Source organism: Peromyscus leucopus, chromosome 6, assembly GCF_004664715.2.
Source record: "Peromyscus leucopus breed LL Stock chromosome 6, UCI_PerLeu_2.1, whole genome shotgun sequence".
NCBI lineage: Eukaryota > Metazoa > Chordata > Mammalia > Rodentia > Cricetidae > Peromyscus > Peromyscus leucopus.
In genome coordinates, this window is record NC_051068.1 from 43,894,148 (window position 1) to 43,919,696 (window position 25,549).

Below are 25,549 nucleotides of genomic sequence, written 5' to 3' on the forward strand. Positions count from 1 at the left end.
TTTCCTTGTCTAGTGACAAGGAAAGCCCATAGGGGCTTGGAGACTCTTCTTTCTGGAGGAGCTGCAGCAGACAGGGCCAGTGGGTTCATCAAGCGGCAAAGTATCCAGGATAGATGAAGGACAGTTTTGAGAACATTGGGAGCTGACATTGGCCCTACTCCCAGTGACAGGGCTCTCACAGACAAGTAAAGCAGGAGAGGAAGAAGTCTCTGCCACCAGGCTTTGCATAGAGAGAGCAGTTTGCCAGAGCAAGATGGCCGATCAAGGAGAGCAATGGCGCCAGACACCTAGACATTTATTTGTTGAAGGTTTTTTTTCTACACCAGAGTCTCCCTAAAAATTCAGGCTAGGAGGCATCTCTACTATGAGATAAGTTCTATGTGATAAATGGGGAAACATGAGAGTTTGTTGTTCCCTTTTTTAATTGAAAACAAATTATACAAAATATTCTGATCACAGTTTCCCCTTCCTCAACTCCTCCCAGATCCTCCCTACCTCCCCATTCTTCCAACTCCATGTCTTCTTTCTCTCTTTTAGTAAAATATGCAAATTAAAAAGAGAATAAAACAAAATGAACAAACAAAAAAGAAAAAGAAGAGCATGATAAACATACACACACACACACACACACACACACACACACACACCATAAAAACGCAAAATCAGAAACCATAATATGCAAGCAATCAACCAACCAGTAAGGTTAAAAAAAAAATACCCAGACAAAGCAATTTGAGACACACACACACACACACACACACACACACACACACACACACACACACGCTTCCAGAAATACCTTTGAGTTTATTTTATGTTGACCACTTACTGCTGGGCACAGAGCTTGCCCTTAAGTGTGGTTTGGATGCCCACCTTGGAGAAACTAATTTTCCTTTGTGAGCAGATGTCAATTGAAGACAACCCTTGGTTAGGGATGGGAGTTCCTGTTGACTTCCCCATCTTAGTTCAGGGCCTCATCTGGCTTGGACCTGTGTTGCCATAGTCTCTATGAGTTCATATATGTGTCAGACCTGTTGTGTCTGGTAAACAGTTTATTGCTATCCTCCATCCCCTCTGGCTCTTAGAGTCTTTCTGTCTCTTTTTCTGCAGTTTCCTGAGCCCTAAGGGGAGGGATTTGATAGAGATATCCCATTTAGGACTGAGTCCTCCAGTGTCTCTCACTCTCGGTGCATTGTCCAGTTGTGGGTCTCTGTGTAAGTTCCCATCTTCTGCAGGAGGAAGTTTCTCTGATGATAGCTAAGTGAGATATTGGCCTATGAGTATAGCAGAAGTCATCAGAAATCATTTTATTGCTAAGCTCCCTTACCAGAACACTTGGTTTTCCATTAGGCCCATGGCCTATCAAGGCTCAGGTTCTTGGCCACCCAAGCAGTGTCAGGCATGGGTTCCATCTCATGGAGGGGGCCTTAAGTCCAATCAGATAGTGGTTGATGACTCCCACAACTTTTGTACCACTATTGCACCAGCATATTATGCAGGCAGATCGCCATTGCAGATTGAAGGATTTGTAGTTGGGTTGGTATTTACCTTTCTCCTATGGTATCATGCATAGTACCTTCCAGTATCTTGAATACTAGTCAGTAGAGGTAAATGTAGATGAATGGTCTTGTTAAATAAGAAACACAGAACCAATGCAAAGATGAAAGCCCAAGAGGTCAGACCTAAAAACCTTACCCTTCTGCTGTGGATGTCACTCTATATAAATAAAACACTGATGGCCAGTGACCAGGCAGGAAGTATAGGCGGGACAAGGAGAAAGGAGAATTGAGGAAACAGGAAGAAGTGGGGAGACACTGCAGCCACTGCCAGGACAAGCAGCATGTAAAGACGCTGGTATACAAGCGACGTGGCAAGGTATAGATTTATAGAAATGGGTTAATTTAAGATATAAGAACAGTTAGCAAGAAGCCTGCCACAGCCATACAGTTTATAAGTAATATAAGCGTCTGAGTGATTATTTTATACATGGATTGTGGGACTGTGGGGCTTGGTGGAACCTGAAGAGAAGCCCTCCAGCAACAAATGGCACCTAATGGCTCGAGTTTCCACCTTAAACCTGAGAATATTTAATAACCAATTCTAAACAGCGCCAAAACCAGGTTCCTGCTTCATGTCTCATACTGGCAGCTAGACGCTGCTGCAAAACGCAGGTTTGAACACTGGCGGGTTCCTGACGTGTGCGTTTGACCGGCAGTATGGCAGGAATGAGGTGTCTCTGCAGCAGCACATTACACTGTGTGGTAGATTTAGTCTTTACTAGTATTTAAAAAAAAAAAAAAAAAAAAAAAAAAGGTTTCTGGGCTACACGCTGCTTTGATAAAAGCGTTGACCCACTATTTCTGAGACTTGATGGCTCACAGAACTGGCAGAAAACGTACCACCACCATGTTGGGAAGCTGAAGTGGACGGAGCCAGCAGCCACGGCACCGTTTCAGTCTTAGAATGATGCAGTTTAAAGCAATAGGCTCACAATAAGACTGATTCAGATAAATAGTTTACAATGTGTGTAAAATATATGTAGACTTGAAAGAGACAAAAAAAGATAAATTAATATAAAAAAGCCACGTAAAGATGAATATTACACAGAGAATCTGGATTAAAAGATAAATTAATATTTAAAAAAAGCCACGTAAAGATGAATGTTACACAGAGAATCTGGATTGTGTTGTCTTTGGGATTTTTAACTACAAAAAATCATTTGATCAAAAGATGTTGAATTAAACCAATATGTATATTTTAAAGGTACCTTGACTTCAAAATTTGGATGTAAGGGTATGTTGCTTTGGAAAAGAGGTTCTGCTTTTGTTTCCACAGAAAGCCAGAGGCTATGGATTTGTTCCAGATTAAGATACATCAGGTTTCACCAGCAAGACCCTGAAAGGTCTCCGATGACACATGGCCCAGATAATCTACATCCAGAATGGTTTTCAAGGCAACTGGCTCACACAGTACAGTCTCACGGACTAACCCATAAGCCTAAAATTTTTCTTTGCATCCCATAAGATACAGTGCCCCCTCCAGCAGAAGTTAGTAAGAGATGCTATGCCCAAATTCCCAAATATACCAAGCTGGCTTTAGAGGTGGATTGGCTCACTCCCCCTCTAAACCCAGACATATTGTTTTTTAAAAAAGAATGGTTAAGAGATTCTTGTGTCCCAAATCAGAAGAGCCCTCTGGTGTGGGACAGAGAAAACCAATATTTTTATTTAAAACAGGTTGATTATAATGCCATCTCTTTCTACAAAGAAAAGGGGATATGATATAGATATATAAGATTATAGAGATGATAAGATAAAAGGGTAGATTAATGAATTTACTTTTAAAGAACAACTTGTTTAAAATGTTTTACATTGGTATAAATTTTAGTTTATTGATATAAACTTGAAGTTAATTTTGTTTACTGTATATATATATATATATATTTCTATTCTTGTTTGAGGTATTATGTTTATGTAACTCATTTAAAAATGTAATGGATAATTAAGAAATAGATTAATAATTAGTCATCTATGATAATCTTATTTATAGCCATGTTAGTTAAGTCTTCTAGGTATACATAGATATATTTCATTTTAGATAGATAGGTAGTCTTCAAACACTTCAAAGACCTACAGAATATGGCATTTAAAATGTTTTAAAAATTTAGACGTTCTGGACAGTGAGACATGTCTGCTCCTGACAGCACTGGATTTACTTCGGAGAGGAGGATGGGCATCGAAGACACTCCATATGGAGTTTATCTTCACCTTGACAAAGATAGCCATTCAGGCAAGAAACTGTTCTTGCCTGTACTGCTTGATCAACTGGACATGCAGTACCCATAGGAAGATGACCACTGAACTTTGCTTGACAAGATGGTCCTTCAGGTTCCTGCTTCGCAGAGAAAACTGCCAGACATTCTACAGGACACTAAAAAAAATGACGGAGAGACTCTAGCCCTGCGAGCTGAAGACAGATGCCTCAACTTTACAAAAAAAAAAATTAGGTGACTATCCAGGCTGTCAGTTGTCTCTGTCTACCCTGCAAGACTCCCGAAAGTTACATATATCCTTCTCCCATTTCTCAGGTAATATTATATCCTTCTGAGGTCTTTGATGTGGTTGAAGAATAGATAGTTGTAATTTCCTCAGTTATGATAAAAAAAATAAGTTAGATATAAAACCTTAAGCTCACAAATATAAGATAGATAGGACATCTTTAATATTGTAACTGTAATTCTTGCTTGATAATTGTTCTATGTAATTTTACTATGTTAAAGTTAAAACCTTCCTTTAAAAAAAAAAAAGAATAAAAGGGGAAGTGCTGTGGATATTACTCTATATAAATAAACACTGATGGTCAGTGACCAGGCAGGAAGTATAGGCAGGACAAGGAGAGAGGAGAATTGGGGAAACAGGAAGAAGGGAGGAGACACGGCCAGCCACCACCAGGACAAGCAACATGTAAAGACGCTGGTAAACCACAAGCCACATGGCAAGGTATAGATTTATAGAAATGGGTTAATTTAAGATATAAGAACAGTTAGCAAGAAGCCTGCCACAGCCATACAGTTTATAAGTAATATAAGCATCTGAGTGATTATTTTATAAGTGGATGGTGGGACTGCGGGGCTTGGTTGAACCTGGAGAGAAGCCCTCCAGCAACACCCTTCACTGCTGCTGTTGTCCTCTTCAGCCAAGAGAGCTACATCCTGTGTGTTTGTCCTTTCTGTTGACTTTCTATTCTACCTTCTCATTGGTTGTAAACCCAACCACATGACCTCCTCATCACTGCCTGTCTGTACAGACCTCCAGGTCGTCTATGGTTGGTATTGAGATTAAAGGTATGTGTTACCACTGCCTATCCTCATGTTTAATATTGTGGCTGTTCTGTCTCTGACCCAAGATAAGTTTACTAGGGTACACAATATTTTGGGGGACTCAATACCACCACAGATAAAGACTCTAGTTAGGTACCAGCTTGACTTCAACATGTTCAATGAGATATGTAGATATTGTCTTCAGCAATAGGGCTTTACTGTCAGTTTATGGAAAGCAACCAATAGCCTTGGTAATAGCTTGAGTTGTTTGGGGATTTCCATGGTGCCCCCTTGGCCAACAACTCAATTAGATGTAACCCATTCCTGACACTGGAGGTTTCACATGGTAACAAGAAATGTCTAGTTAGGGCTTTATCTCCCCTGTTATTTGGTGACTCCATTTATATATCTTTCATATTTTGTGTGGAATAATCCTTCTGTACATTGTGTGAATATATGTTGCTGTGCTTGGTTTAATAAATAAGCTGACTGGCCAATATCTGAACAGGATGAAGTTAAGTGGGAAAGCCAAACTGAGAATGATGGGATGAAGATGGGCAGAGTCAGAGGAGTTGTCAGCCAGATGAGGAACGAGTTAGACACACAAAATGGGATAGAGGTAAAAGCCTCAAGGCTTGGGGTAACACATAGATTAATAGAAATGGGTTGTTGTAAGAGCCAGTTAGTAACAAGCCTGAGCTATTGGCCGAGCATTTGTAAATAATAGAAGCCTCGGTGTGTTTATTTGAGAGCAGCTGCAGGACAGGAAAACTCTACCTACAATATATGTGTATATTTTAAGAAGCTTCTACTGTTGTAGGTTTTCACGTAACACCTCAAATGGCTCTTGGTGTTAGCTGTCCCTTCCTGCATTCCCTCTATAGACCCCCTTTTCCTCTTTCCTGATGTTTAGTCTTCCCCTGTAATCTCCATCCCTCATCTTCCTTGAACTACATATTTTAACTCCTCTTCCTTTGGACATCCTACCCCACCCTAGTTTATTACTCTATAACTATAACATACTCTATAATCTCCGTGGTTGTACTGATAACAACATACCTATTGAAGACTTAAATGCTAACATCTGTTTATAAGATATTCTCTTATACATACTCGCTTTTTTTACTTGCCTTTTTGGGTTTCTCAGTTATCTCACTCAGCATGATTTTTTTTCTAGCTCTATTTACCTGCAAATTTCATGATTTTGTATTTCTTTAGCAGCTGAATAATATTCTATTGTATAAATGTATCACATTTTTATTACCTATTCATCCACTGATAGACAGCGAGGTGGTTTCCAGTTTCTGGCTATTATGAATAGAGCAGCAATGAACATAAATGAACAAGTGTCTCTTTAGCAGAATGGAGGGTCCTTTGGGTATATGCCCAAGAGTGGTATAGTAGGATCTTGAAGTACTTCTATTCTCAGCTTCCTGAAGAACTGCCATACTGCCTTCCATAGTGGCTGCACAAGTTTGTACTCCCATCAGCAATAGATGGGTGTTCTTACCCCACATCCTCGCCAGCATGAGCTGTCATTTGTTTTATTGATCTTGGCCAATATCGTATAAAATGGAATCTCAAAGTAGTTTTGATTTGCATTTCCCTGATGACTAAAGATGTTGGACATTTCTTTTTTCTCAGTCATTTGTGTTTTATCTTTTAAGAAATCTTTGTTCTGGGCTGACTCCCCAGGAGAGACCCTGCCCTGGAGGAGGTGGGAATGGGGGTGTGGATTGGGGAGGAAGGCTGGGGGTTTGGAGGAGGGAGGACAGGGAAATCTGTGGCTGATATATAAATTAAATTAATTATAAAATAAAATATTTTTTTTTAAAAAAAGAAGTCTTTGTTTAGTTCTGCACCTCATTTTTAAATTGGGTTATTTGTCTTCTTGATGTTCAAGGGGGTTTGTTCTTTGGCACAAGCATAGGGAATAGTTTAGTAATCTGGAATATTAACTTTATATCAGATATGTAATTGGTAAATATCTATTCCCATTCTGTAGCCTTCTGTTCTTCCTTAATGGCTGCTCCATCACTGTGCCCAGCTGCTGTCATGCTCCCCATCATAATGGGCATGAACTCACCCTCTGAAACTGTAAGTCTCTATTAACGCTTTCTTCTGTAAGACACTTTGGTCATGGTGTCTCTTCACAACAATGGGAAAGCAACTAAGATAGATCCATTTGAAAGATGTAAAGCCAGAGGTCATGGTTTACATCTTTGATCCCAGCACTTGGAAGCAGAGCCAGGCAGATCTCTCTGAGTTTGAAGCCAGCCTGATCTACAGAGTAAGTTCTAGGATGCCCAGGGCTACACAGATAAACTCTAGCTCAAAAACTCAAAATAATAACAATAATGATAATAAATAAAATTAAAAAGGAAGAAGATGTGAAGTACCTTGTCCATGATAACCCAGCTAATAAGGGATGTTACTGGACTCAAGTCCTGTTTTGTTCCAGCGTCATCTGGTGGACCACAAAGACCTAAGCAGGTAGAAGAACAAGAAGAAGGAAACCAGCAAATACTGAAAGCTGAAGAGAAAGACAGATCTCCATGCCAAATGTTCAGAAGTCAACGGATGCTTGAGCCAGACATGAGGAAGAGGGTGCTTTTGAGGGGAGGGCATTAGAAAGCAGTCCCACAGCAAATGGGTGAACAGCTGCCAGTGTGTCACCATCCGGTGCCCTGAAGTTAGAACCCAGCTGTTTATACCACAGAGAATTGCACTGGACCTTCCAGAAGGAAACTACCCACAGATCTCTGAAAGTCAGAGGCGTTGATCCTATAATATTAGGAAATCCATCTGTGCCGGCTAGTTTATGTCAACTTAACACAAGCTAGAGTCATCAGAGAGCAGGGAGCCTCAATTGACAAAATGCCTCCGTAAGATCAGACTGCTAGCAAACCTGTAGGGATTTTCTAGGTTAGTGATTGATCAAGGTATGTGTAGACCATTGTGGGTGGTGCCATCCTGGGCACGTGGTCCTTGGTTCTATGAGAAAGCAAGCTGAGCAAACCATAAGGAGCAAGCCAGTAAGCAGCACTCCTTCGTGGCCTCTTCGGGATCCTGCCGCCAGATTCCCACCCTGCTTGAGTTCTTACCCTCACTGCTTTTGATGAATTCCTATATGGAACTGTGAGTGAAATAAACCCTTTCCTCCCCGAGTTGCTTTTGGTCATGGTGTTTTGTCACAGCAATAGTAACCCTAAGACACTATCCAAATCACTCCTTGTGACTTTAGCCACTGGGGATCTCAGGGTGTATGTCCTGATCATCTATTTCTTGAATAATTATTCACTATATTCTAAAGGCTTGCAAAGCCACATATAGAAATGTGTCAGTGTTAGATGGCCAGAAGTGGTGCTCATTCCAAACTATGAGCAAGATCCAAAGAGACAAGAAAAGGCAAGAGCATGTATTGGCCTCATTCTTTACTGCAGCTTTCTCTTTTTTTCCCTCCAGATTTATTTTATATGGTGTGTGTATGCGTGTGCGTGTGCGTGTGTGTGTGTGTGTGTGTGTGTGTGTCTGTCTGTCTGTCTGTCTGTCTGTCTATGAAGGCCAGAAGAGGATGTCCAATCTTCTGAAGCAGAAGTTGCAGAAGGTTGTAAGCCCCTCGATGTGGGCGCCGGAAGCCACACTCAGGTCCTCTGGAAGAGGGGCCAGCACTGAAGCTTTTCCCTGCCCTGCATGAGCTCGGTCTCCTGTTTTATTTATGTAATTTGTGTATTATGTGATAACAGTGTCGTTCCACTTTGGAAGTTAAGGTAATGAACACTCCAGGAGACAAAGTAACCTGACGAAAGCTGCACAACTAATAATCAATAATAATAGTAACCAAGGATCTGAATGTGACTCCAGGGTATTTTCCCATAGGCCACAATATACAGCCTACAGAATTCAAGTAGATATATTAAAAAAAAAAAAAGACACAAATAAATATAGCTTAATTGACAATAAAATTCTTGGCACTCCTTTTTTTCTTCTTTTCCTTTCTTTCTTTCTTTTTCTTTTCTTTTTTTTTTTTTAACTAATCTAAGTTTATAAACTGTGTGAGTTTCAATTTACCAAATGCAGAACTTAAAATCATTTAAGCACCTCAGGATTCATAGGGTTCCAGGAACAATACCGCCTCAGAGATGTCCCCACAGCCCCACAAGCAAGGCTAACTCGGTGTGGTCCTTCATTTTTCAGCACGTCATCCAAGTACCTCACACAGGCCTGAAGATGAAGAGGAGATGTGCCGGCCAACCTGCCTGATTTCCCCAGCTCTGCAGAGTCCATGCGCCACACGGTTTGCTACATCCACGCCCCTTTGCTTTCTTGGGCAATTGCAGCTTGGACAAGTGAGCGAGAACACCCGCCCTTGACAGGAACAGTATGCGAAGGCAGGGCCTCAGGTGCTGTGCTGGCCTCCGATTCCTCTGCAGAAGGAAGTGCCTCCCACCTGCTCTGTGCCCTGATGCTGCAGGTGAGTCACCACGCCGCTGCCAGCCAGGCAAGTATTTTAAGAAACGCGAAGTGTGAGTAGGAGCCAGCAGAGAAGGATGAGGGCTGGAGGGCTGCCATCAGCGCTGAGGGTGTCTTGTTGTCATGGTGCTAGGCAAATCACTTCCATTTAGAGTCCCACTCACCAGCTGTTTTACTGGAGCTTTTGCATGGGGAGCTGGTAGCCACCCCGGCACAAACGTGGGCCACGGCTGTGCACTCACGCACACCTGTAGCAGACACCCACTCCGGAGGCCTCCCTTCGATTGTCTGACGCATGACCCCTGCTGCTGTCTTCCCTCCTGTAACGTCACCGGAAGCTTTGGAATGGAGTCAGCCACAGCAGGGGCCCAACCCAACCTCTGCTCCCCACTCTGGCAGTGGGCTCCGGAATGCCCCTGTTGCCTATTTCTGAAACACTGTTTCAAGCTCAGGCTCTCAACCTTCTTAATACTACAACCCCTTCCTTAACACACTTCCTCCTTACGTGGCGACCAACCCCCAATCCCCCTACCCTCCGCCGCCATAAAATTATTTTCGTTGCTACTTTATAATTTTGTTACTGTTATGAATCGTAATGGAAATATCTGATATGAGGATGGTCCCAGCTGACCCCTGTGAAAAGGGTGGCTTGACCACAAAGGGGTTGCGACCCACAGGTTGAGAACCACTGACTTAGGCCATTGTGCAGGTAGGTTGCTTCCGGTTCTGCATGGGTTGAGGGTGGAATGAGGGTGTCGCCCAAAGGTAACCCTGGCACTCCTTGTGGGCCTGTGTTCCATAGCATGGCACGCTTAGGAAGATAACAACCCCGAGGCCTTTCTGGGCCTCCATACCGAAACTGCCTGAGGGGAAGGGCCGGGCCCTGACCTGAGGCTGCACGGTCTGTGGGAGTGTTTGCTTCTGCCCAGCCTTCATAGGTGAAAGGTTCCTCAGGAGCCCTGAGGATAAACTGGGATCCCCACTCATTCTTCACACAGCCTGCTCCTGCTTGACCCTTCACCGATCCTGCCTGGGAGTCTCCGCGGACTATGGGATGAAGGAGAGTGGTCTGCTATCTGTCAGCCATTCCTTAACACTTAAGTAAACTAAGCCTCATCTTGATGGAAAAACAAGCAAGCACCGTAGCTGGGCCCCACAGTCCTCTCCCCCCAGATGATGACTTACACGTTTGGAGCAGGTGGGTTTCGTTAAGGGCTCAAATGATTCGGCTCCAAGAGGCGCTCGCACTCATTTTCAAAAGCAACGGGGCAGACACAAGCTGTCAAGCGTGTGGGCTTCATCCAGTGAGAACGGCAATTCCTTTCTAAAAGCGGTGTGTGTGTGTGAGGGGCTGAATTGTGCCTCCCCTCCAATCCCATTTACGCACTGAAGCCCAACTTCTGGCACCTCAGAACGGGACTGTATCTGGAGACAGGGACTTTAAGGGGGGCAATTAAGTTACTAATGAGAGATCATGAGAACAGGTCTGAATCCAAACATGGCTGGCGTCTTTCCAAGAAGAAGAAGAGGTAACAACAAAGGAAGAGGATGTGAGCCGAGGAGAGAACGTTGAAGAAAAACCAAACAAAACTGACCAACTGCTTGGTCTTGATCTCTGCTCCCAGAGCTGCAGGACGAGATGTTTCTGTTGTTCGGGCCCTCCGTGTGTGGTGATGTGGTTGCGCAGCCATTGTAAACTAGCACACACTAGGAACGGCACATCAGTCAACACCTCCTCAGAAGGCAGAAGTTGTGTCGGTACAATGCACACACAAGGCGGGCTTGTGAACCCTGAGTCATGAGCCCCAGACCAAGAGTCCTAGAAGCAGAGTAACACACACACACACACACACACACACACACACACACACACACACACACACACACACTGGGCATGGCTCCTAGGATTGGGCAGAACTCGGAGACCAGGACCTTCCCCACAGCCATACAACTCTGGAGACTTTAGACCGGAGGGTTACTATTGTGATTTTAACAAACACACACCTTGTACTTGTCTGCCAGGAAGTATCCTGAGGTGACACGTGTCCTTCCCCATAGCGCTGTGATTTGGGGAGTGGAGGAAGCTCTGACAGCGTCAAGTTCAGAGTGGATCTGTATTTTGACATGAGCACGGCCTGTTAAGGACACCAAGACCAGTTGGTCTGTGGTAAATTAGCAAAGCCGTTCCCCCACAAAGGTCAGGCTCCAGGGCGACAACAAAGCCTTCCTTAAGAGTCTGAATGAGGGCTTATGAATGACTGATCAGTGTGAGCAAAGACCAGCAACTGCGGCTTCCTCCTCCTGGATGGTTATAGCCTGAGACTGTGCACCCACAGAGACCTCCTGCTGAAGCTAGTTAACGGCTCCCCTTTGCTGCACCTGACAGACGCACTGAGGTCTCAGGTTGTAGCTGTTAGGGAGCCCCACATGGTCCCAGCTCCATTGTATGTGTGTCTTTGTGTCCTTTCTTCATTTCCTTGTGACCCAGTCAGGGTTCCAGGACCCAAACCACACAGGTCGTGGTGGTGATACATGTGCTGAAAAATCCACAGTCCCTAATTCAAACCCCGGGGGCCAGTCAGGATGCCAGAATTTGGGAGTCTGAAAAAAGTCATAGAATGTGCATGTCACAAGCTCCGTGGCATCCTGTAGTATCGGCAACCACGCCCTCTCTGTGTTCAAACAGACGACTAGCTCTCTAAATGTATGTGTTGAATAAATAGAATATTGGAAGCCTGTGTCGATTCAAGATTGGCTTTTGTGTCAGATATGTTTATTTCAGGCCAGATTTTGCTGCCAGTTAAGTTATAAATATACTTTTTGGTACTAGAGCTCTTGGGGTTTTGAAACTGTGAAGTTGCCTCATCATCTTGGAGACGAACAAGCTGAGAGGAAATGCTTGCCACATTTGTCGACCTACAGGAGGTGGGGCTGAGCTCCTGCTCCACAGTGGGGCTCTGGAGTCCATGCACACATGCTGTGATGGCTGTTCTTGGTTGTCAGCTTCTAGTCTGGACCTTTGAGGCAGGAAGACACACACGTTTGATTTGGTTCTTGAGGCCTGAAGACACACACCTTTAATCCAAATCCTGAGGTGGAAAGACATACCTTTCATCTGGGCCATCTCTTCTGCCTCTGCCTTTACAATTAGACCACGCCAACTCAGAGGTCTATAGAAGGACATAGAAGAAGGAAGCTTCTGCTCTTTACCTCCTTGCCCTCGCCTTACCAGAACATCCATTCCTTCACTAGCATCAGAGCCTCCTTCTTTGGGACTCAAGCACATACAAAGACCAGCTGAGACATCCAGCCTTGTGAGACTGAGAAACCTCTAGATTCTTGGACTTTGCATTCACAGATAGCCATTGCTGGATTAGCTGGATTGCTTCCTGTAAGTCATTCTAATAAATCTCCTTTACATATACATATAGAGAGATTCATTTCATAATTTCTGTGGCTCTAGAGAACTTTGACTAGTACACATGCTTCTGTTGGGATGTGCCTGTGCTGCCCGCCTCACTGGGCCTGGCCCATCATTAGAATGCAGATCACAGCAAGCTTGCGGCCCTCCATGAGGATCTAATGCAGTATAGATGATTTCTGGTATAGACTGAATTGTGTCCTACCAAATTCATACATTGAAGCCCTAGTCTCAGTACCTCAAAATATAACCTTATATAGAAAGAGAGTGGTGGCAGACATAATGAGTCAAGATGAGGTCACTGGAGTAGGCTCTGATCCAGTGTGAGTGGCGTCCTTAGTAACAAGAACTTTGGACGTAGAGAAAGATGCACACATGGGAAAAGAGAGATTAAATCAATGCTTCTACAAGGTAAGGAATGGCAGCGATGGCTAGAAAATCATCCAAGAGGGGCACAGGACAAAGCCTTCCCTCCTACCTCAGAAGGAAATGACCCTGCCAATGCTTTGATTTGGGACTCCAGAGCTCCGAGACAATAAACATCTGCTCTCTAAGACAAGCTCATTGTGGAACTTTGTAACAACAGTGTTAGCTGATCAGAACACAGTCCTTACTCAGGATGAAATTCTCCAATCAGTGTCATGTCCATCATCTTTAGTGTCGGCAAGACATTTGATTGTCTGTCTGTTGTGAGAGAGGTGGTGCCCAGGGTTTGGTACATACTAGACAAATGCTTTACCACTGAGCTAACCTCTTGCTATTCAGTTATGTCACTAAAAAATACTGAACTCGATGACGTTTAAGACCTCTCCCTAGTCTTATCTATGCTCATGGCAGCTCAACTCGGCTCCACGGGGACGGATGACCTGGCCCTTCTAACCCTTCTTTGCTGTCGTTTTAAAGATAAGCTAGTGTGAAGGTGATCTTAAAAAACAGCTTCTTTTCCTGTGCTGTGAGTTATGTTCCTAGACATTAAAATGAAATCGATTTAAAATGTGGCTCTCTTCACCTGCCCTTTATTGAGGCAGCTCCTATTGTGAACTCTCTTGAGTTGTCTCTGTTTGCGTCCTCAGATCTGTGGAGTTAAACCCACACCATGTGTTTGGGTTACAAATTCTGCAGAAGGACGCAGAAAGCTAAGCTGGAGGTCATTTTCTGTGACTTAAAATTATGTCACCAGGGCCCTATGTAGGCCTGGGGAGTTTGGGTTCTTCATGTGGAGTATGATCCCTCAATACCATTTCACTGAGTAGATAAAAAAAAAATCTGGTCTAAGAAGGCTTAAAAGCTGTTGGTTTTATTGTCCATAAGTCAAGGTGTGACTAGGTCCTGTCCAGAGAAAGAAGTCAAAATACTGAAAAGTTTGTCCCGGGCCTTAGTGGCAGGAAGGAGTCCCTGTCTCAGAGCTGGTTTGGGACTTGGAGCCTCTGTCCTCACACTCTGACCACACCAGAAGTGAGTTGCTCTGTGGGTGGGCATGTCCCGAAATCCCCAGCTGTGGAACCTTACAGGCTGGGTGTGTTCAAAGGACAGGCTCCACTTTTCTTCCAGCCCCCCACCCCCATCTGTGGCTGGCCATGTGGTGATGCTCTCTGGCCTCTCTGGCTGCCTGTCAGCCCGCCGCTTTGCTCTGGAATTTGCTCCCAGCTCCATTTCTGGAAGCATTTCTCCACTGAACCCAGGGCTGCCAACCTCACTGCGGCCCCAGCACCATCAGCTCACACTTGTTTAAGGTTTCACTCTCGCTCCTGTGCCATGCTGCTCTCCCCCAGTTTTAGAAGTGTGCTTCCCAATGGAGGTCTGTTGAGTACAAACGTCTGAAGGGCGGAAGGTGTCACTTAAGGAATCTCATTGTTGATGACTCTTTCCGTTGACAACATGATATACGCATAAACCAAGGGAAATGTCTACATGGATTGAGCTGTTAGGGAGTAGAGGCCACATTTCGTTCCCTTTTGAATTCTCCGTGCTTAGCCCCACGCTTGGCACAGGGCAGTACTTAATAAAATTATTTGTTGAATGAATGAACATTAGTTTTCTTCTTTCTCCAGAGAGGTACTCTGTCCAATGTGAGGCCAAAGCATCATGGTCACACACAAGGCTAGAGGACACATAAGTTTCCTAATAGCCCTCATAAGCTATGTCCAAGGAAAAGTCCCTGGGGTGCGGAGGACACAAACTCTGGGTCCTCTTGAACCATTGCCTGAGAGCCCAGGGACTTTACCCTCTCTGTGTTCTCCACAGCAACACAGGTGGTGTGTCTGCTCTGCCTACCCCAGTGGATGATTTCAAGATGGAGAGAAGTCAGCAATAGAGGATGTAGCTTAGTGGTAGGAGCTTACCTAACAAGCTTGAGGTCCTGAGTTCACCTCTCAGCACTGCAAATAATCCTTAAAAGGAGAAAACACTACAAGCAAAGATTTCAGAGACCATGCTGAACCAATTACTTTTATTATTACTGCTGTGCCATGTAATTTTGGAGTTGAGATGTTCATAAGTCATATTGACTACCCCAATATCTCTTCTTCTAGATGAACTCAAAGACCAAAGCCAAGTTTACTTCCTACTACAGCTGAAGAAATATCCACCCTGGTAAAGTTCTGGCCTCTTTGGAAAGTAACCATCTGCTTGCTTAGTAAATATATTCCATGCCATGGGTAATGGGTAAACCGTTAAGCCACAAAAGACTGGTTGAAGAATGGTTGTTTCAAGACGTGGTTCTTGTGCCTAAATTGTGCTTAGAAATAAGAGAATTTTCTTATTCAGGGGACAGTGCTTCTTACCAGTATCCATAAACCAGTCAAAGAAAGCTCAGACCCAGAACAGGCCTAGAGAGTGAGAGGATGTGCTGGGGGCAGCCTGCCAGTGACCAGCAGAGCTCAGACTTCCTCCATTCTGAGACATACCTCCCAACTGAGACATCAACAAGTGATGCTTTGCTTTCCCGCATCCTGGTGCAGATGCTGTTGCTAAGGTAACTGGGTGAGCAGCAACAGAAGCAGCCCATGGGATCCTGCTCTCTCTACCTACATGTCCAGACAGTTTTCCATCGGAGCTAGAAAGCCGTATTCAGACTTATTGACAAAACTAAGCAGTGTTCTAGGGCCTAAAGAGAAAAGTCTGGCCTGTGGGGCAACCCATATTCCCTGGAGTATACTCTTCCTGGGTAGGTTCCTAGACGAGGTGATGAAGAGGAAGGAAGCAGAAAATGAGCAACTGAAATTATACAAGGATGTCAGTTGTCAGTGTGTGCTGTGGCTGAGATTGCCTAAGGCCCCGGTTCTAGCTACAAGTCCTTGGCACATCATAGAATGAGAGGGGGTAGCGTCTGCCTTCCTTGATGTCCCCAAGATAGGTCCCTCTAAGATTTCAGCAAAGCCTTTCTCTGGGAGCTATGTGATACTGTAAATCTGACTTCCTCTTGCTCCTGGGATACATTAGCTAGTGAGGGCATCACCGGCACCTTCTTCACCCCCTGTTCTTGGCCTTTCCTTAGAAGATCCAGAGCACTGGTCTCAAAGGAGAAGGAAAAGTTGCACTTAGTGATCCAGTCTCTCTACACTGACGATCCAGAAGAGAGGGCAGGTCATGGAGAGGGGATGAAATTCAGTGTGGGCTACAGAAAGGGAAGAGAGGGGCCAGCAAGACTGCTCAGTGGGTGATGCATGGGGGCCAAACCTGACACAGCCTGACTTCAGCCCTTGGAACCCATGTGGTTAGAAGAGAGACCCAACTACTGCAAAAGTTGTCCTCCGACCTGCAAGCATGCACCATGGCATGGCGTGCACACACACACACACACACACACACACACACACACACACACACACAAATGTTTAAAGACAGAGAATGGACAACAGACAGGTGCAATGTCTGCATTCCTGACTCTCATTGTCCCCTAGAAGGAAAAGAGTCTCCACAGCTAGATTTCCTGTGTGGACTCCCTGGCTCAGGATCTAGATTAGTTACTTTTGTAACTCTGCAACAAAATGCCTGAGAAAATGAGTGAATTAAGAAACAAAGGGTTTCCTTTGACCTACAATGGTGCCTTGCCTGCAAGACATGCTAGGCCAATGGTGGCACAAATCTTGTGGAGGTAACAACCAAGATCTGATCTGACTTAAGGCTCACTCCACAGATGGAACCCATATCTGACGCTGCTTGGGTGACTAAGAACCTGATACTACATAGTCCAGGGACCTAAGATAAAACCAAATACTACTGTACTGGCTGGTTTTGTGTGTCAACTTGACACAAGCTAGAGTCATCAGAAAAGAAGGAGCCTCAGTAGAAGAAATGTCTTCATGAGATTCAGCTGTAAGGTGTTTTCTCAATTAGTGATTGATGGGGAGGGCCCAGCCCATGGTGAGTGTTTCCATCCCATCCCTAGGCTAGTGGTCCTGGGTTCTATAAGAAAACAGGCTGAGCAAGCCATGGGGAGCAAGCCAGTAAGCAGCAACCTCCATGGCCTCTACATCAGCTCCTGCCTCCAGGTTCCTGCCCTGTTTGAGTTCCTGTCCTGATTTCCTTTGATGATGAACAGCAATATGGAAGTAGAAGCCAAATAAACCCTTTCCTCCCTAACTTGCTTTTTGGTCATGGTGTTTTGTTGCAGCAATAGAAACCCTAACTAAGACAACTACTGGTCTAAAATTAATTAATTAATTGAAAAGACTGATAACATGGCTCCTAATGACATCCTGCTCTACTCATAGATCAGTGCTTTGCTCAGCCACCATCAGAGAAGCTTCCTCCTGCAGCAGATGCGAATGAATACAGAACCCCACAGCGAGGCATTATGCAGAAAGTGAGAGACCTTGGAATGCCATGGTGGTTGGAATAAGAATGGCCCCCATAGGCTTGTGTATTTGAATGCTTAGTCATCAGCGAGTGGCACTACTTGAGAAGGTCTACAAGATGTAACCTTGTTGGAAAAAGTGTGTCACTGAGAGTGGGCTTTGAGGATTCAAAAGCCCATGCCAAGCCCAGTATCCCTCTCTTCCTGCTGCCTGCAGGTCCAGATGTAGAACTCTCAGCTGCTTCTCCAGTACCATATCTGCCTGCATAACACCATGCTCCTTGCCATGATGATAATGGGCTAAACATCTAAAACTGTAAACAAGCCACAATTAAATGCTTTATTTTATAAGGGTTGCTGTAGTCATGGTGTCTCTTCACAGCAAATAGGGCATTTACTAAGACATTGATTAAATACTAATGGGATGTCTCCACAAAATCTCTCCCTTCAGAGCTCAGAGAACTCTGTAGAAGAAGTGGCAGAAAGAGTGTAAGAGCCAGAGGGGATGGAGGACACCAAGAAGACAAGGCCCCTATATCAACACGAGCAAAGCTCACATGAACTCACCGAGACTGAAGCAGCATGCACAGGACCTGCAGGGGTCTGCACCAGGCTGTACCAGGTCCTCGGTGGATGTAGTATGGCTTTCAGTTTAGTGTTTTTATGAGATTCTTGAATGTGTGAGTGAGTGGGTCTCTGATTCTTGTGCCTTCTCTTGGGATTCCTTTACTTCTCTTGGTTTGTCTGGTCCAACTTCCATATGATGGTTTTTGTTTTATCTTATTATATATTATCTTGTTATATTTCATTATTATCCCATAGAAGGCTGTTTGTTTTCTAACGAGAGAAAGAAAGGGCGTGGATATGGATGTGAGGAGAGGTGGAGAGGAACTGGGAGGAATAGAGAGAGGGGAAACTATAGTCAGGATATAGTATGTAAGAAAAGAACATATTTTCAATGAAAAGGAAAACAAAAGCAAAAGTAAGAAAGAGGCCTTGTTTGGCTTACAGTTTAGGGGCATAGTCCATCGTGATGAGGTTCCCCTTGGCTGCAGCAACTGGTCACATTGCATCAGCAGCTAGGAAGCAGAAAGCAATGGATGCTGTTGTTCATCTTGCTTTCTTCTTCTAACTCCAGTCTATGGAATGGTGCTCCAGCCTACAGAATGGTGCCACTCACATCCAAGATATGTCTTTCCTCCTCCACTAACCTAAGCTAGAAACTCCCTTGCAGACATGCCCAGATTTGTCTCCTGGGCAATTCTAGGTCTCGTGACCATGACAAGCAACATTAACCATCACAGGATCTTGCTGTTACCATGTTCCTCATTTCTTAGGGCTGTAAGTTAGAGAAAGCAGGTAAGCTGTGGGTGTTAGTCAGACAGCTTGGTATCTCAGGGTCCAGGAGAAGCATGAGTCCTTGTTTCAGGCTCGAGACTCAAATCTTGGAGCTTGAACAATGCCATCCTTGCAGCTGAGCACAATCGACACGTATATATCACTCAACCCCCCAGCCAAATGTACACGTCATTTGCTCCTCCCCCTTTGTTGTCCCTTAGCAGTTGCTCTTTGAGAGGGTTCGGTGAAGTTCAGACCCAGCTGAGCTATGGTGAAGGAGAGTGATAACAGATACCAGTCCAGGGCCTTGAACTCTGCCACAGTTCTCCAGCTCCCAACTTTCTCCCCTTCTCATCAGGTGGCCACCACATTCTCTCTCATGACATGTTGATCTCTTCCATGTTGCAGGAAACATACTCCCCCAAACTCCTCCCTATCATCTGCAACAGCTCTTGAGTTTTGAGCTCACATCAAAGACACTTCTAACTTTAAATAAGAAAAATCCAGGAAAGGGGGGGCGGGGCTTTACAGGGTCAGATAGAAGCCTGATGCAAGGGAAACTTCCACAAGTCTACAAGGATGGCCCCAGCTAAGACTCCTGGCAGCAGTGTATGCATAGCCTGGACTAGCAATTCCCTGTGATCTGTTGTGGAATATTATTTTAAGATGTGTTACATTTGTTTATGCAGTGGAACATTTGTTTAATGATGCAAAGGTGTGTTGCATTCTTTTATGCTGCATTTGTTTAACTCTGGGAAACTGTGTTACTTTGCCTGTCTCAAACACCTGATGGTCTCACGAAAAGCTGAATGGCCAATAGTGAGGCAGGAGAAAGGATAGGTGGGACTAGCAGGCAGAGAGAATAAATAGAAGGAGCAATCTGGGAGGAAGAAAGAGCAAGAGAACAAGGAGAGGAGGATGCTAGGAGCTAGCCACCCAGGTACACAGCCAAACGTGGAGTGAGGAAAGAAAAGGTATATAGGAAAAGAGAAACATAAAAGCCCTGAGGGCAAAGATAGACAGAATAATTTAAGTTAAGAAAAGCTGGCAAGAAACAAGCCAAGCTAAGGCTGGGCATTTACAATTAAGAATAAGCCTCCATGTAGTGGCATTTGCTCCACCCATGACCTTGGGCTATAGGGCCCGAAGGAGGTGGTGCTTCCTGCCATTGTACATGACCTCTTAAAAGGAGAGGGAGAGGGGTCACATGCCCCTTCTCCCTGCTCCTGCCTCTGAGGTAGATTCGCTCTCGGTCAGATCAGAGGATAACTTCAGCTGTCTACTCCATTCTGTATTTGAGTGTATTTTCTCAATTTACCTTAATAAATTTCTCTAATACTTCTTAAACAGACTCCTCATGGATTTATTGCTTTATCTGGTGCCCAATATAGGGCACAAATCCATGACCCTGGACAATGACTGTCCAGCAGCCGCTGTCTCTGTCATTTCTAGATTTTTGGAAGTTGCTTACAGTGCATTTACTGTTTACTTAGGTAATATTATATCCTTCTGGGGTCTTTGATGTAGTTGAAGACTAGATAGTTATTATTATAATTTTCCTTGGTTATGATAAAAGATAAATTAGAAATGAAACTTTAGACTTACAAATATCAGATAGATGATAGAATATTTTCTTTAATTTTGCCAAATACAAATAGACTAGATATTATAACTGTAATTCTTGCTTGATAAATGTTCTATTGTACGTAATTTTACTATGTTAAAGTTAAAACCTTCCTTTTGATTAGACAGTAAAGGAGAAGTGCTGTGGGATGTTTTTCTGTACACTGTGAATATGTGTTTCTCTGATTGGTTGATAAATAGAGCTGCATTGGCCTATGACAGGGGAGGATAAGGTTAGGCGGTGCATTTGAACTGAAGACGAGACAAGGAAGGGTGGAGTCATGGCAGATGCCAGTCCATTGCCAAAGGAGCAACAAGATGCCAGCAGATCAGTAACCCCACAGCCACATGGCAACATATAGATTAACAGGAATGGGTTAATTTAAGATAAAAGAACTAGCTAGCAAGAAGCTGAAGCCATAGGCCATACAGTTTGTAATTAATATAAGCCTCTGAGTAGTTTTTTTTATAAGCAGCTGTGGGACCACGTTGGTGGTGGGGATTCATCCCGACTGCAAGGAAGCAGAGAAACTGTCCTCTACACCTCCATGTGTGATTTATTTGGGAGCTGGATGGTGGGTCCCCCAAAATAGCAAAAACAACTAACAATAGTGATTGGATTGGTGGCTACTCCGGTTGTCATTGAAGAGCCTTCATCCAGTGACTGATGGGGCCAGATTCAGAAACCCACAACCAAACATTGGGCTGAGCTCAGGGGAGTGCTGCTGAGGAGAGAGAGAAGGGATTGTAGGAGCCACAGAAAACATTAGCCTGGCTCATGGGAACTCACAGAGTCTGAACCAACAACTAGGGAGCCTGCATGGGACCAACATAGGCCCTCCGCATATATGTGACAGTTGTGTAGCTTGGTCTATATGTGAGACTCCTAGCAATGGGAACAGGGGCTGTCCCTGGTACTTTGGCTGGCTCTTTGGAACCTATTCCTCATGCTGGATTGCCTTGCCCAGCCTGAGTACATGAGGAGGTCTTATGACAGCTTGATAAACCATGCTTTGCTGAAGCCCATGAGAGGTCTGTCCCTTTCTGAATGATTATGCAGGAAGGATGGATTGAGGGGAATGGAAGGGAAGAGGGAGGAGGGAGTGACAGGAGAGGAGGGAAGGGAGGTTTTGGTTGGGATATAAAATAAGTAAACACACACACATATGTGTGTGTGTGTATGTATATATACATACATACATATATATATATATATATTCTTTAAAATTAAAAAAAAAAGAAAAGAAAATTCCAGGGGCTGAAGAGATGGCTGAATGGTTAAAGCACTTGTTGCCCCTGCAGAGGACTCAGGTTTGCTTCCCAGCACTCACGTGATAGCTCCCAAACACCTGTAACTCCACAGGCAGGCATGTGGTACACGTGCACTCATGCAGGCAAAATACCCACACACATAAACAAATCTAAAACAAGAAAAGAAGAGAAACCTCTATGTAAGAGTCTGAGTGTCTAGGACTGGTCTAGCCTTGGACAATGAGGTGAAGAGATCTGACAGTACAGCCACAGCCGGCATCCCTTTTGTAGGCTGAAGAAGGATGTGATGGATGACTTAGTCTTTAGTTGTATGAGCCTCAGTGCATCCAGTCCTGTTGGACTCTGGAAACTGAACAGGATCAGATCTCGCTGGTACTCGCATGCTGTAGAACAGGTTTTCAGAAGAGAAGAGATGGGCTGAGCAGTTGATTTCCTAGGTCACATCACAGGGTCACACTCCACCTTCCAGCCTGATTCAGCAATGACCTCCAAAAGCCTTTGCGGCTCCACCTGGGGTAGAAAGAGTTCACTCCTTGCCCTCCCAGAACATGGCCTGTACATCGCTGCACACTTAGCACATGTCCATTGTGTAGTCACCTTTTGAATGATTGTCTTATACAAATAATAATATATCTGACTGAAGGAAGATTTAGAAACACAGATTAAAAGAAAAGCCACCCATAGATCTGGGACCGAAAGTATTAACTTAGCATTTGCAGGTGTTAGCCGAATTTCCACTCAAGTTGAGCTTTTTTCCCCCTACATCCAGCTCTTTAAAAACCAAGCCCAATAAATACAAAATATGAAAGGAGAAGGGAACTGTTTGGAGGGAAGAAAGGGACCAGTGGAGGGAAGGAAGAAGGAACAAGAGGTGAATGGCAGTGTGAATATGAGCAAAGTCCAACTATAGACTAGTATGGAGATATCATAATGGAACCCATTATTTTACATGCCAAGTTTAAATCGCACAGCTCCTCCACATTTACCTCACAACAAAGGCTCCATTTGTGTAGCTTACACGGGCAGATGAATAAAGAAAGGAGTAACCAACTGAATGAGTTAACAGTAAGTTTGGAGAAAAAAAAAATGGTCAGGCCAAAAGTCGACACAGAGGAAGAAATGGGAAGGGAGAGCAAGGTTCAGACTGCAGAAGACACGTACAGCCCACCCTCCCTGTCCCCTCCTCGGCTCTCTCTGCTCCCACCAAGGTAGAACTGGTGCCAGGAGAGAGCAGTTCACAAAGACAGGCCAGACCTGGCCAATAACCATTAATGGAAATGTAGAGACTGGGCCCTTTCCCTCTGTGTGACTTGGAAATGTCAGTTGTGACTTAGGGAAAGAGGATTCATGGAAACAACCGAGCCAGGGTCACCACATGCATGCAGTATTTTAGGCCCAGCAAGCAGTCTGGCAGGTTCAAAGCCTCTGGTGAATGGGCTCCAGGAAATCTGATAATAACAGTGCCATGGATGCAGAAATACATCCCCATGACTCGCCCCTAGCTGAGTTAAAGATTATCATTGATTTATCTGATGCAGAAACAGCAGGCTTCCACATCATGTCTTGGAAAACAGCCTGGGAAAAGACAGAGAATTAGACAATCTTTATTATTAATTCCAATACCACACTTCCCCGTGGGTTTGTGCAGTAAATCACTGGCTCTCTTAATGGGAGTTTCTCCCTAGTTAAAGGGAGCTAATGATTTTTCATGGAGCCTGTCCACATTCTCATTCTCAGTTATAAAGATACTTTGTAAAAAAAAAAAAAAAAAAAAAAAAACCAAAACCCAAATATTAATTAATTACACCCAACTCAAAAAAAAAAAAAAAAAAAAAGCAAATAGATACAAGAGATGCAAAAGATCTAGAACAATCACTCTATTTTCTGCTTTGAACATCAGATATTTATTAAGACTCTTCTACGTGTTGAAATCAAGCAAGCTAGGCACTGGGCTTTGCTGTATATTACAGCTAGGATCCTCTTTCAAAGTGAAAAAGATGAATCTGGGAAAGGTTATTTAAAACTTGTAGTGTGTGTGTGTGTGTGTGTGTGTGTGTGTGTGTGTGTGTGTGTGTGTGTGTGTGTGTGTGTGTGCTTGCAAAATGCCTGCTGGAAGAGTAGAAGGGCGTGGGAGGCCATTTGCTTTCCCAACAGAGAACTTCTTGAGAGAAGCTAGTGTATGCAAAACCAACAATCCACCTGCCCTGGGCCTCCACTTATTTACTGTGGTCTGGAGTTGCCTTCTCTTTCCATGGCCCCCAGAGAAGGCCTGGTACAGGAGATGGTCACAAGCCAGCCCAGGAGGACCACCAGAGATGAGCAGGAAAGCAAGTCCTGGTCCCTCAGTAGTGTTTGACTTCGGATGTTCTTAATCTGAAATCAGCACCAGGATGCTGGCAGGAAGGATCTTGGATTCTGCAGTCATAGATGAAGATATAAATTCAAGCTTGACCTCTACGTGAGCTTGAACACAATTCTCAGCCTCTCTGAGACTTCATTTTCTTCCCTCCCTTAATGAAGGCAAAGTCTGCCACGCAGAGAGGTTTAATGGAGGCAATGCCTACCCTGCGGAGAGGTTCAATTAGACACCGTATGCACGATGTCTGCCATGCCGTGGTAGCTCAATCAATAAGAGCCATGGTTATGGCACAAACTAAATTCCACCCATAAACTGGAGTCACGTGGTTGGTTTTTTAACCCATGATATTTACTAACAATTTATTCTGGGAAGAAAAATTAATAAGTGTTGTGAAAAAACCTCCATTATTTCACCCCCAATCCTTCCTAAGACTGAGGGATCCAGTCAGAGAGAAAATAAACCCACCACAAGGAACAGCTTAAAGCAACTCAGGCATCGAGAGATAACTGTTGAGAGATAAAATTCCTCCCCAGTGTCTGCCACATTGGAGATAAAAGCAGTGAGTGTGGGCAAATGGTGTCCTGAGGAGATTCTCTGGCTGAGGCCTCTTCCTTCTCTCCCTTCCGCAGAGCATGCTTTTCTGTTTGTACAGGTATTTTCTTTCCTGAGCTCTACAGAGGACCCAGGGCATCCTTAGGTTATCTCTCCCTGGCCCTGCCAGGCTGCTTGCTGGGTTCTGACCTCACCTCTGGCGTCAGCCTTATCAGGTGTGGACAGAATCGGCTCCATCAGTTTCCCTATTCTGGGAGCTCTGGGCCCAGATCCCCCCACACCCAGACCTCTTCCTCTATGATGGCAGAGAGCCAGGCACCTCTGGGACCGAACATGGTGGTCATTTGCCAAATGAGAAATGACCACAGGGATCTACAAGCCAAGCCCTGAGGCCCAGGGGAAGAGAGGAAGGGTGAGGTCCAAATGACTGTTGACATAGAACAGAGCATATGCCAAGCTCAGCTGGATGGGAGAATGGGGGTGGGGAGCGGGAAGGGACATTTTAGGGACAGCAAATCTCCCCAGGTCTCCCCTAGGTCGGCATGGGATACTAGTGAGGAGAGCAGCGGTCCACGATGAGGACACAGTCTCCTCTGGGGCTTGAGTCCTCTAGGGGAATGTGGAGACTAAAGTCTGCTGAGCAGGAAGGGAGAGACCTCACTGGGAAACCAAGAAGTGCACAGCAACCCTTCTTTCCTGGGTACCTGGGCACCGGTAGCAGCTGCTCTATGTCAGCTCGAACCCATAACTCCAGTTTACTCCGCAGCTCTGATTTGTTTACATCTGTCAGCTTGAGTTATCCATGGGGTGAATGGCCTGGTGTGGGTGGAGCGAGTGAGTGTTAAATTAGAGCTGGGTCCAATAGAGTCCCCTTTGTCCTGCTGAGGTCAGCAC